General features: G+C 40.8%; 1 protein-coding gene across 2 annotated transcripts in view; it reads right to left on the bottom strand.

The window, feature by feature from the left end:
* LOC123741776 (NLR family CARD domain-containing protein 3-like) overlaps positions 1 to 13,288 on the bottom strand; it is a 111,095-nt gene that overhangs the window by 63,322 nt on the left and 34,485 nt on the right. The window lies entirely within an intron of this gene.

Below are 13,288 nucleotides of genomic sequence, written 5' to 3'. Positions count from 1 at the left end.
CTGGAGAGTGAAGAATTAACATAGGAGACTATTGACCCCAAGCTGCAGCGAAGGTCTAACAAAGTCGACGAACCCCAAAACGAAACACAAGGTTGAAGACAAAGAAATATTTTTCTACACGAGCTACGGACGAGTAGCTGTGTCTAAGCGGGTGAATTCAAGCCGAACCACCCAGCCTCCACTCTCCATTGAATCGTGATATCGACCCCGTTCGGGCCGAAGCTGTGAGCTCTGAGCTACAGAGCTGTCTGTCCTCAGAAGACCCCTTTCAGATCAAGGGAGAGGGATCAGACCCCTAAGCCAAGAAGGACACTGACATCGTGAGGACAACCAGAGAGTTGCGCCGGAGAAGTGCGTCATTTAGAAGCCTAAACAACCCACGCGGAGCTTCCCACCTGAGACCTCCAACACGTAATTACATCATTATATTCTGACCCATAAGAGCGGCAGTTCTGGGCAAGGCTAGTTAAATAAGCATGGCTGACAAATGAACCCAAATGTATATTTCTCTCGTGTACTTCCTTTGTTTCTCTCTCCTTAAAATCCCCATTTTGGGTAACAAGCGCCATAGTGTGTTGGCCGTTATACTAAGTCCTAATCAATATCTAGACTGTGTTTTGTGTATGGTGTATTTTTATCGTCATTTTAGCTTGCTAGTAAATAAATAATCAACTAAGATTGGTGTGGTAAATTCAGTGGTAAAGCCCGGGTCCGTGCAGATTCCCGGATTATACGACGTTCAGATTATGAGACTGTAGAGGAAATTGATTAATTTAGCGACTGTTGTAATCGATATTCTGATATCCTTTGAGTTAATTTGGGAAATAGAAACTCAATCAAAATAATGTTCCCATGGTGCCCCAGGTTGATGAGTTAATAATTGCTTGATTCATCGCTTAATTCATTTAATCACGCAATTATAAACCGTTAATCATTCGATGAGCAACAGTCGTCACATTAACTAATACAACGTCACGACATATGGCGCCCCGTGTGAGGCATCTAAGATAGGACTAGGCCGCACTGTTGTGTTATTCCATATCAATTGTGTAGCAATATATATACATTCCATAGCTATAGGCAGGACTAGTGCGGGAGAGAAGTGTGGGTGTCGTTCCATTTCACCCAGATACTGGTCGGGAGAGAACGACCCCTGTTGTATATCTGACCAAAGCCAGTGTGAAGGGGGGCCTAGATATCCTTTGAGTTAATTTGGGAAATAGAAACTCAATCAAAATAATTTTCCCATGGTGCCCCAGGTTGATGAGTTAATAATTGCTTGATTCATTGCTTAATTCATTTAATCACGCAATTATGAACCGTTAATCATTCGATGAGCAACAGTCGTCACATTAACTAATACAACGTCACGACACCTGTCTTACTTTCTGTCATGTTGAGATTGGTTTCCCTGTCTTACTTTCTGTCATGTTGAGATGGGTTAGTTCTTCTTGAGAGAACTAACCCAAAATTAGTCCAACTAACCCAAAATTAGTCGAAAGGCTAAGGGATTCTCTAAATAGCTCAGTCTTATCACTCAATATGAGTCAAAATCTGTCACTTCCAGGAGTGCTCATTTTGTCAAAAATGAAAAAACGAAAAAAATAACAACTCACAGCTGTGTTAACCTGTTGGGGCTAGGGGGCAGTATTTGCACGGCTGGATAAAAAAATGTACCCGATTTAATCTGGTTACTAATCCTACCCAGTAACTAGAATATGCATATACTTATTATATATGGATAGAAAACACCCTAAAGTTTCTAAAACTGTTTGAATGGTGTCTGTGAGTATAACATAACTCATTTGGCAGGCAAAACCCTGAGACATTTTCTGACAGGAAGTGGATACCTGATGTGTTGTATTACCTTTAAACCTATGCCATTGAAAAACACAGGGGCTGAGGAATATTTTGGCACTTCCTATTGCTTCCACTAGATGTCACCAGCCTTTACAAAGTGTTTTGAGTCTTCTGGAGGGAGATCTGACCGAACAAGAGCCATGGAACGATGATGGCCCATTAGACACCTGGCGTGCGAGTTCATGTTGGGTACCCTCGTTCCAATACGTTATAAAAGAGAATGCATTCGTCCACCTTGAATATTATTCATGTTCTGGTTAAAAAAGGCCCTAATGATTTATGCTATACAACGTTTGACATGTTTGAACGAACGTAAATATATTTTTCCCCCTCGTTCATGAAGTGAAGTCCGGCGGGCTTAGATCATGTGCTAACAAGACGGAGATTTTTGGACATAAATGATGAGCTTTTTTGAACAAAACTACATTCGTTATGGACCTGTGATACCTGGAAGTGACATCTGATGAAGAGAATCAAAGGTAATGGATTATTTACATAGTATTTTCGATTTTAGATCTCCCCAACATGGCGGCTAGTCTGTATCGCAACGCTTATTTTTCTGGGCGCAGTGCTCAGATTATTGCAAAGTGTGATTTCCCAGTAAGGTTATTTTTAAATCTGGAGAGTTGATTGCGTTCAAGAGATGTAAATCTATAATTCTTTAAATGACAATATAATATTTTACCAATGTTTTCTAATTTTAATTATTTAATTTGTGGTGCTGACTTGAATGCCGGTTATTGGAGGGAAACGATTTCCTGAACATCAACGCCACAGTAAAACGCTGTTTTTGGATATAAATATGAACTTGATAGAACTAAAAATGCATGCATTGTCTAACACAATGTCCTAGGAGTGTCATCTGTTGGAGATTGTAAAAGGTTAGTGCATAATTTTAGCTGATTTATGGTTTTGGTGACGCCTGTCTTTGAATTGGCACAACATTACACACAACTCTTGTAAATGTACTGTCCTAACATACTCTAAATTTATGCTTTCGCCGTAAAACCTTTTTGAAATCGTAAAACGTGGTTAGATTAAGGAGATGTTTATCTTTCAAAGGGTGTAAAATAGTTGTATGTTTGAAAAATTTGAATTTTGACATTTATTTGGATTCAAATTTGCCGCTCTTGAAATGCACCTGCTGTTGATGGAGTGCACCACGGGTGGCACGCTAGCGTCCCACCTAGCCCATAGAGGTTAATGGAGCCAAAGGTCTAACGTTAAATTATAAACCTGATGAACTGGGAACCAGATCTCTCTGATCTGATTAACTGTCTGTTAATGAAGCCTAAGGTCTAACGTTAACTTACACAGCGACTCAACTTCCATAAAAGTTGTTCAGGAAAACTAAACCTGATGCTAAACCTGAAAACTTACTTGGACATGGACTGTTTCCTCACCTTATTCTCCTTGTGGTTATCCATGGTTGTTGGTTATTTACCAGGTAACAACAAGTGAAAATGAAACAAGGACTGAAGCACTCCTTATTTTAGTCAACTAGCGACTGAATAAAAATGGTGTTTCTTTGAAAAGATGGGCGTGTCTGATATGAAACATACATACAAGGGGAAAGAATCCACAGAGTCTGATATGAAACATACATACAAGGGTAAAGGATCCACAGACACAGAGTCTGATATGAAACATACATACAAGGGGAAAGGATCCACAGACACAGAGTCTGATATGAAACATACATACAAGGGGAAAGGATCCACAGAGTCTGATATGAAACATACATACAAGGGGAAAGGATCCACAGAGGCTGATATGAAACATACATACAAGGGGAAAGGATCCACAGACACAGAGGCTGATATGAAACATACATACAAGGGGAAAGGATCCACAGAGTCTGATATGAAACATACATACAAGGGGAAAGAATCCACAGACACAGAGTCTGATATGAAACATACAAGGGGAAAGGATCCACAGAGTCTGATATGAAACATACATACAAGGGGAAAGGATCCACAGAGGCTGATATGAAACATACATACAAGGGGAAAGGATCCACAGAGGCTGATATGAAACATACATACAAGGGGAAAGAATCCACAGACACAGAGTCTGATATGAAACATACAAGGGGAAAGGATCCACAGAGTCTGATATGAAACATACATACAAGGGGAAAGGATCCACAGAGGCTGATATGAAACATACATACAAGGGGAAAGGATCCACAGAGGCTGATATGAAACATACATACAAGGGGAAAGAATCCACAGACACAGAGTCTGATATGAAACATACAAGGGGAAAGGATCCACAGAGTCTGATATGAAACATACAAGGGGAAAGGATCCACAGACACAGAGTCTGATATGAAACATACAAGGGGAAAGGATCCACAGAGGCTGATATGAAACATACAAGGGGAAAGAATCCACAGACACAGAGTCTGATATGAAACATACAAGGGGAAAGGATCCACAGACACAGAGTCTGATTATCTTTCTGCACATCTCTTAATTTACAATGCTGGTTGCCATGGTTAACACAAACACAGGACATTAAATTCTACCTGAATTGACTCAGAATAGTAACATAAGTGTAGTCCTACAGTGAGGTCACAGAGAGGTCAAACAGGTGTGTGTGTTAGTCAGATTACCCAGTGTCCACAGCAACACTATTGATGATTCTCTACTCCCAGTGTAGTGGTGTACTATGGTCTTAGTCCTCCCCTCATTACCATTATTTACCATTACGTCTCTATGAAAAGTCATCTGACCATAGAGTCTTGAAGTGTTAATACTTTCTGGGTCTTGTCAGAGCCTGCTGGACATTAAAACTGGTTCTTCCCTTATTGAAATGGTGAATAAAGAAACATACAGCTTTCATTTTGTCACGGCTGTCTGAAGGATTGGACCAAAATGCAGCGTGTTCGAAGTTCCACATATTTATTTATTCCGTATAACTAAATGCTATACACTAAATACTAGAAATACAACAAACAAAAAAAAACTTGACGCAGAGAGGAAAACACACTACTCAAAATGAATCACCCACAAAAACAGGTGGGACAAACATCAACTTAAATATGACCTCCAATTAGAGGTAGCGAGGATCAGCTGTCTCCAATTGGAGATCAACCCAAACAACACCAACATAGAAATACAAAACTAGAAACTGAACATAGAAATACAAAAACAGACAAACACCCCCTGTCATGTCCTGACCTACTCTACCATAGAAAATAACAACTTACTATGGTCAGGACGTGACACATTTTCAATGAAGACAAAATGAAGAAAAGTTAAGAGAGTTAATGTACGATTTAAGACGGCCTGTATCTCTGTATTACAGCAAGTCAAATAAAGATGAGTGGAAACAGGAAGTGTGACTTCTTTCCCTAATGTGGACATTGGAGACATGCCTCTGATCATTCTCCTGTATAGATACTGTTCCTGTTATAGTGGAGACACGACCCTGATCATTCTCCTGTATAGATACTGTTCCTGTAATAGTGGAGACATGACTCTGATCATTCTGCTGTATAGATACTGTTCCTGTAATAGTGGAGACATGACTCTGATCATTCTCCTGTATACATACTGTTCCTGTAATAGTGGAGACATGACTCTGATCATTCTACTGTATAGATACTGTTACTGTAATAGTGGAGACATGACTCTGATCATTCTCCTGTATAGATACTGTTCCTGTTGTCACGTCCTGACCAGTATAAGGGTTAATTGTTATGGTAGTTTGGTCAGGACGTGGCAGAGGGTATTTGTTTTATGTGGTTCGGGGTGGTGTTTTTGTAGAAGGGCGTTTGACTTATTATTTCCGGGTTTTGGTTTATGTTCTATGTTTATGTATTTCTATGTTTAGTCTAGTGAGTGTATTTCTATGTTAGGTTAATGGGGGTTTGGGACTCTCAATTGGAGGCAGGTGCTTCCTCGTTGCCTCTGATTGAGAGTCCTATATATGGGTAATTGTTTGGTGTAGGTTTTGTGGGAGATTGTTTCTTGTCTAACGTGTGTGAGCCTGAGAAGACTGTTCGTTGATTGTGAGTTCGTTTTGTTATTTTGGTGTTCATTTTGAGTCTAATAAAAGTTCAAGATGAGCAACCACATACCTGCTGCATTTTGGTCCTCCTTTCCCGACGAGAACTGTGACAGAATCTCCCACCAAATATAGACCAAGCAGCAGAGTAAGGAGCAAGGGGAATTCAATTTGGACTGGCGGGAGAAATGGAGGTGGTCGGAGATGAAGATGTGCATTTCCAGGGCTATGGAGGGGTTAACCTCTATGGGCTAGGTGGGACGCTAGCGTGCCACCCGTGGTGCACTCCATCAACAGCAGGTGCATTTCAAGAGCGGCAAATTTGAATCCAAATAAATGTCAAAATTCAAATTTTTCAAACATACAACTATTTTACACCCTTTGAAAGATAAACATCTCCTTAACCTGTTAGGGCTAGGGGGCAGCATTTGCACGTCTGGATAAAAAAAATGTACCCGATTTAATCTGGTTACTAATCCTACCCAGTAACTAGAATATGCATATACTTATTATATATGGATAGAAAACACTCTAAAGTTTCTAAAACTGTTTGAATGGTGTCTGTGAGTATAACAGAACTCATTTGGCAGGCAAAACCCTGAGACATTTTCTGACAGGAAGTGGAGACCTGATGTGTTGTATTGACTTTAAACCTATCCCATTGAAAAACACAGGGGCTGAGGAATATTTTGGCACTTCCTATTGCTTCCACTAGATGTCACCAGCCTTTACAAAGTGTTTTGAGTCTTCTGGAGGGAGATCTGACCGAACAAGAGCCATGGAACGATGATGTCCCATTAGACACCTGGCGCGCGAGTTCATGTTGGGTACCCTCGTTCCAATACGTTATAAAAGAGTATGCATTCGTCCACCTTGAATATTATTCATGTTCTGGTTAACCTCTTGGGGCTAGGTGGGACGCTAGCGTGCCACCCGTGGTGCACTCCATCAACAGCAGGTGCATTTCAAGAGCGGCAAATTTGAATCCAAATAAATGTCAAAATTCAAATTTTTCAAAAATACAACTATGTTACACCATTTGAAAGATAAACATCTCCTTAATCTAACCACGTTTTACGATTTCAAAAAGGTTTTACGGTGAAAGCATAAATTTAGAGTATGTTAGGACAGTACATTTACAAGAGTTGTGTGTAATGTTTTGTCAAGTCAAAGACAGGGTCACCAAAACCATAAAACCAGCTAAAATGATGCACTAACCTTTTACAATCTCCATCAGATGACACTCCTAGGACATTATGTTAGACAATGCATGCATTTTTAGTTCTATCAAGTTCATATTTATATACAAAAACAGCGTTTTACTATGGCATTGATGTTGAGGAAATCGTTTCCCTCCAATAACCGGCAGTCAAGTCAGCGTCAGAAATTAAATAATTAAAATTAGAAAACATTGGTAAAATATTATATTGTCATTTAAAGAATTATAGATTTACATCTCTTGAACGCAATCAACTTGCCAGATTTAAAAATAACCTTACTGGGAAATCACACTTTGCAATAATCTGAGCACTGCGCCCAGAAAAATACGCGTTGCGATACAGACTAGACGTCATGTTGGGGAGATCTAAAATCGAAAATACTATGTAAATAATCCATTACCTTTGATTCTCTTCATCAGATGTCACTTCCAGGTATCACAGGTCCATAACGAATGTAGTTTTGTTCAAAAAAGCTCATCATTTATGTCCAAAAATCTCCGTCTCGTTAGCACATGATGTAAGCCAGCCGGACTTCTCGTCATGAACGAGGGGAAAAAATATATTTCCGTTCGTTCAAACATGTCAAACGTTGTATAGCATAAATCATTAGGGCCTTTTTTAACCAGAACATGAATAATATTCAAGGTGGACGAATGCATACTCTTTTATAACGTATTGGAACGAGGGTACCCAACATGAAGTAGCGCGCCAGGTGTCTAATGGGACATCACCGTTCCATGGCTCTTGTTCGGTCAGATCTCCCTCCAGAAGACTCAAAACACTTTGTAAAGGCTGGTGACATCTAGTGGAAGCAATAGGAAGTGCCAAAATATTCCTAAACCCCTGTGTTTTTCAATGGGATAGGTTTAAAGTCAATACAACACATCAGGTATCCACTTCCTGTCAGAAAATGTCTCAGGGTTTTGCCTGCCAAATGAGTTCTGTTATACTCACAGACACCATTCAAACAGTTTTGGAAACTTTAGAGTGTTTTCTATCCATATATAATAAGTATATGCATATTCTAGTTACTGGGTAGGATTAGTAACCAGATTAAATCGGGTACATTTTTTTTATCCAGACGTGCAAATGCTGCCCCCTAGACCCAACAGGTTAAAAAAGGCCCTAATGATTTATGCTATACAACGTTTGACATGTTTGAACGAACGTAAATATATTTTTTCCCCTCGTTCATGACGAGAAGTCCGGCTGGCTTAGATCATGTGCTAACAAGACGGAGATTTTTGGACATAAATGATGAGCTTTTTTGAACAAAACTACATTCGTTATGGACCTGTGATACCTGGAAGTGACATCTGATGAAGAGAATCAAAGGTAATGGATTATTTACATAGTATTTTCGATTTTAGATCTCCCCAACATGACGTCTAGTCTGTATCGCAACGCGTATTTTTCTGGGCGCAGTGCTCAGATTATTGCAAAGTGTGATTTCCCAGTAAGGTTATTTTTAAATCTGGCAAGTTGATTGCGTTCAAGAGATGTAAATCTATAATTCTTTAAATGACAATATAATATTTTACCAATGTTTTCTAATTTTAATTATTTAATTTGTGACGCTGACTTGACTGCCGGTTATTGGAGGGAAACGATTTCCTCAACATCAATGCCATAGTAAAACGCTGTTTTTGGATATAAATATGAACTTGATAGAACTAAAAATGCATGCATTGTCTAACATAATGTCCTAGGAGTGTCCTCTGATGGAGATTGTAAAAGGTTAGTGCATCATTTTAGCTGGTTTTATGGTTTTGGTGACCCTGTCTTTGACTTGACAAAACATTACACACAACTCTTGTAAATGTACTGTCCTAACATACTCTAAATTTATGCTTTCGCCGTAAAACCTTTTTGAAATCGTAAAACGTGGTTAGATTAAGGAGATGTTTATCTTTCAAATGGTGTAAAATAGTTGTATTTTTGAAAAATTAGAATTTTGACATTTATTTGGATTCAAATTTGCCGCTCTTGAAATGCACCTGCTGTTGATGGAGTGCACCACGGGTGGCACGCTAGCGTCCCACCTAGCCCATAGAGGTTAATCTAACCACGTTTTACGATTTCAAAAAGGTTTTACGGCGAAAGCATAAATTTAGAGTATGTTAGGACAGTACATTTACAAGAGTTGTGTGTAATGTTTTGTCAAGTCAAAGACAGGGTCACCAAAACCATAAAACCAGCTAAAATGATGCACTAACCTTTTACAATCTCCATCAGATGACACTCCTAGGACATTATGTTAGACAATGCATGCATTTTTAGTTCTATCAAGTTCATATTTATATCCAAAAACAGCGTTTTACTATGGCATTGATGTTGAGGAAATCGTTTCCCTCCAATAACCGGCAGTCAAGTCAGCGTCACAAATTAAATAATTAAAATTAGAAAACATTGGTAAAATATTATATTGTCATTTAAAGAATTATAGATTTACATCTCTTGAACGCAATCAACTTGCCAGATTTAAAAATAACCTTACTGGGAAATCACACTTTGCAATAATCTGAGCACTGCGCCCAGAAAAATACGCGTTGCGATACAGACTAGACGTCATGTTGGGGAGATCTAAAATCGAAAATACTATGTAAATAATCCATTACCTTTGATTCTCTTCATCAGATGTCACTTCCAGGTATCACAGGTCCATAACGAATGTAGTTTTGTTCAAAAAAGCTCATCATTTATGTCCAAAAATCTCCGACTTGTTAGCACATGATCTAAGCCAGCCGGACTTCTCGTCATGAACGAGGGGAAAAAATATATTTACGTTCGTTCAAACATGTCAAACGTTGTATAGCATAAATCATTAGGGCCTTTTTTAACCAGAACATGAATAATATTCAAGGTGGACGAATGCATACTCTTTTATAACGTATTGGAACGAGGGTACCCAACATGAACTCGCGCGCCAGGTGTCTAATGGGACATCATCGTTCCATGGCTCTTGTTCGGTCAGATCTCCCTCCAGAAGACTCAAAACACTTTGTAAAGGCTGGTGACATCTAGTGGAAGCAATAGGAAGTGCCAAAATATTCCTCAGCCCCTGTGTTTTTCAATGGGATAGGTTTAAAGTCAATACAACACATCAGGTATCCACTTCCTGTCAGAAAATGTCTCAGGGTTTTGCCTGCCAAATGAGTTCTGTTATACTCACAGACACCATTCAAACAGTTTTAGAAAATGTAGGGTGTTTTCTATCCATATGTAATAAGTATATGCATATTCTAGTTACTGGGTAGGATTAGTAACCAGATTAAATCGGGTACATTTTTTTATCCAGACGTGCAAATGCTGCCCCCTAGCCCTAACAGGTTAAGTAAACCCGAGAGGCAGCCCCAATAATTTTTTTGGGGGGGGCACAAGGGCAGTTTTTCGGGGCGAGGATGGAGCCCCAGGCCAGCTCTCCGCACTAGCCTGGAGGTGCGTGTTCCCAGTCTGGCACGTCCAGTACCAGCACCACGCACCAGGTTTCCAGTGCGTCAGCCCAGTCCGACGTCGCCAGAGCTGCCCGTCAGTCTGGCGTCGCCAGAGCTGCCCGTCAGTCAGGCATCGCCAGAGCTGCCCGTCAGTCAGGCGTCGCCAGAGCTGCCCGTCAGTCAGGAGTCGCCAGAGCTGCCCGTCAGTCAGGAGTCGCCAGAGCTGCTCGTCAGTCAGGAGTCGCCAGAGCTGCCCGTCAGTCAGGAGTCGCCAGAGCGGCCCGACTGCCCGGAGATGCCAGAGCGGCCCGACTGCTCGGAGATGCCAGAGCGGCCCGACTGCCCGGAGATGCCAGGGCGGCCCGACTGCCCGGAGATGCCAGTGGCCCATCGGCCAGGATCAGCCAGAGTGGCCCATCTGCCCAGAGTCTGCCGATGACCAAAAACCAAGGGAGTCTAGCAGCAACCCTGAACTGAGTAAGCCTGACAATTCAGAACTTAAAGTGATTAACTGTTTAATTAATGAGTCTGCCTACAGGGTGGAGAGGAAGAGGTCTGCCCATGATCTGGAACAGGGGGAGTCTGCCTACGGCCCGAGGCTGATCGGGTCGGTGTGCATTTTGGAGGACAGTAGGCCGGAGCCTGAACCACCACCTGCTTAGGTGGGTTGGGGAGGGGGGGTGTAGCACAAGTGCCGTCGGTGACGGCAGCCACCCTCCCTTCCCTCCCTTTAGTTTAGGGGGATTTTTTTGTTGTTGTTGGGGTTTTGTTTATTCACGAGGTGCTTCCGGGGTCTGCACCTTTAGGGGGGGGTACTGTCACGTCCTGACCAGTATAAGGGTTAATTGTTATGGTAGTTTGGTCAGGACGTGGCAGAGGGTATTTGTTTTATGTGGTTCGGGGTGATGTTTTTGTAGAAGGGCGTTTGATTTATTATTTCCGGGTTTTGGTTTATGTTCTATATTTATGTATTTCTATGTTTAGTCTAGTGAGTGTATTTCTATGTTAGTTTAATGGGGGTTTGGGACTCTCAATTGGAGGCAGGTGCTTCCTCGTTGCCTCTGATTGAGAGTCCTATATCCTGTTAGGGCTAGGGGGCAGTATTGACACGGCTGGATAAAAAACATACCCGATTTAATCTGGTTACCACTCCTACCCAGTAACTAGAATATGCATATACTTATTACATATGGATAGAAAACACCCTAAATTTTCTAAAACTGTTTGAATGGTGTCTGTGAGTGTAACAGAACTCAAATGGCAGGTCAAAACCTGAGAGATTCCTTTACAGGAAGTGGCCTGTCTGACCATTTCTTGAACTTCTTTTCCATCTCTATCATTTACTAAGGATCTCTGCTCTAACGTGACACTTCCCACGTCGTCCATAGGCGCTCAGAGCCCGGGAAAAAACAGAATGTCGTCATTCCAGCCCCAGGCTGAAACACATTATCGCCTTTCTCAAGTGGCCGATCAAGGGACACTGGGCTTATATTACACTGGAATATTATCGCTTTTCTACGAGAAAAATGTCGTAAAAATTGATTTTAAACAGCGGTTGACATGCTTCGAAGTACGGTAATGGAATATTTAGAATTTTATTGTCACGAATTGCGCCATGCGCGCGACACTTCTTTACTATTTCGGATAGTGTCTGGAACGCACGAACAAAACGCCGCTATTCGGATATAACGATGGATTATTTTGGACCAAACCAACATTTGTTATTGAAGTAGCAGTCCTGGGTGTGCATTCTGACGAAGACAACAAAAGGTAATCAAACTTTTATAATAGTAAATATGATTATGGTGAGTGCTAAACTTGCCGGGTGTCTAAATAGCGAGCCCGTGATGCCTGGGCTATGTACTTAGAATATTGCAAAATGTGCTTTCACCAAAAAGCTATTTTAAAATCGGACATATCGAGTGCATAGAGGAGGTCTGTATCTATAATTCTTAAAATAATTGTTGTGCTTTTTGTGAACGTTTATCGTGAGTAATTTAGTAAAATGTTAGCGAATTCCCCGGAAGTTTGCTGGGGGTATGCTAGTTCTGAACGTCACATGCTAATGTAAAAAGCTGGTTTTTGATATAAATATGAACTTGATTGAACAAAACATGCATGTATTGTATAACATAATGTCCTAGGGTTGTCATCTGATGAAGATCATCAAAGGTGAGTGCTGCATTTAGCTGTCTTCTGGGTTTTGGTGACATTATATGCTGGCTTGAAAAATGGGTGTCTGATTATTTCTGGCTTGGTACTCTGCTGACATAATCTAATGTTTTGCTTTCGTTGTAAAGCCTTTTTGAAATCGGACAGTGTGGTTAGATTAACGAGAGTCTTGTCTTTAAATAGCTGTAAAATAGTCATATGTTTGAGAAATTGAAGTAATAGGATTTTTAACGTTTTGAAAATCGCGCCACAGGCTGCCAGTGGCTGTTACGTAGGTGGGACGAATTCGTCCCGCCTAGCCCAGAGAGGTTAAATGGGTAATTGTTTGGTGTAGGTTTTGTGGGAGATTGTTTCTTGTCTAACGTGTGTGAGCCTGAGAAGACTGTTCGTTGATCGTGAGTTCGTTTTGTTATTTTGGTGTTCATTTTGAGTCTAATAAAAGTTCAAGATGAGCAACCACATACCTGCTGCATTTTTGTCCTCCTTTCCCAACGACAACCGTGACACCTGTAATAGTGGAGACATGACTCTGATCATTCTCCTGTATGAAACTAATTCCTCCAGTCTATGGGTCTGGTCCCCTGG

Source organism: Salmo salar, unplaced genomic scaffold (genome assembly GCF_965601325.2).
Source record: "Salmo salar unplaced genomic scaffold, fSalSal1 ptg000206l, whole genome shotgun sequence".
Taxonomy (NCBI): Eukaryota; Metazoa; Chordata; class Actinopteri; order Salmoniformes; family Salmonidae; genus Salmo; species Salmo salar.
The sequence above is the reverse complement of the archived record's forward strand: the minus strand, read 5'-3'. Positions and strand labels throughout refer to the sequence as shown.